Source organism: Echinops telfairi, unplaced genomic scaffold, assembly GCF_000313985.2.
Source record: "Echinops telfairi isolate 266 unplaced genomic scaffold, ASM31398v2 ScPeMD7_7420;HRSCAF=8458, whole genome shotgun sequence".
In the NCBI taxonomy this organism is placed as follows: Eukaryota; Metazoa; Chordata; class Mammalia; order Afrosoricida; family Tenrecidae; genus Echinops; species Echinops telfairi.
The window spans coordinates 10,360,070-10,361,197 of NW_022111320.1; positions in this window are offsets into that span (position 1 = coordinate 10,360,070).

The window sequence follows — 1,128 nt, forward strand, 5'->3', positions numbered from 1 at the left end:
GTACACTGGTACAGATAGGAACTGGAAACAGTGAATCCAGGACAGATGAAGCCCTCAGGACCAGTGTTGTGAGTGGTGGCAATACCAGGAGGGTGGAGCGAAGGTGGGGTAGAAACGGGGAACTGAATACAAGGATCTACATATAACTTCCTCTCTGGGCGATGGACAACAGAAAAGTGGGTGAAGAGAGACATCGCACCACAGTGTAAGATATGACAAAATAATCAAAATTTATAAATTAATAAGTGTTCATGAGGGAGGGGGTAGTGGGGAGGGAGGGGAAAAATGAGGAGCTGATACCAAGAGCTCAAGTAGAAGCAAAGGTTTTGAGACTGATGCTGGGCAACAAATGTACAAATGTGCTTGACACGATGGATTGTGATAAGCATTGTATGAGCACCCAATAAAATGATTTTTTCAAAAGATAAGTAGTCCAATAAAATTATCATTTATTTTTAAAACTGGAAATAGTATGGTTGAAAATTGCATAATTATATCAATTTCAGTATCTCAAACAACATTTTAGACTGACCTTTATAGTTAGGTTAGCTTTCAGTTCTTGAGTAAGACAGAAGATACCTGTCCTCTTATAGTTTATATTCAGTGGTTTCAAAAAGTTAGAAGGAAATCGACCTATCATACTAGGTAAATTAGATGAAGGAAACTGGTCCAGATTAGACAAATTTTAAATTGAATTTGAGTGATATCAAGTTGTAAATTTGATGCCAGGTGTGAAAATGATATGCTTCCAAGAGAAGGGGGTATGTGTAGTTACGCAGATGTGAAATAGATTGATATATATTCAATTAAGATTTTGTTTTTTAAAGTTGCCAATAAGTTAATTCTGCCTAGTTTACCTGTGATCCTCAGGGATTTCCACGAATGATTTAATGGAAGTAAATCACTAGACATTTCTTTGGGAGTCTTCTAATGAACTGGTACCTCCAACATTGTAGTGAGTAGCCACGTGCACTCACCATTTGCACCACTCAAAAACGTGATTCTAAGAATAAAGTGAAAACAATTCAGTTGGAGTGAAAATTTTGAGGACATTGCAGTAATAAATTGGAAAATAGTGGGTTAAAGTAGAATTCAAACAAATGCATTTAATATAGATCAACCGCCATT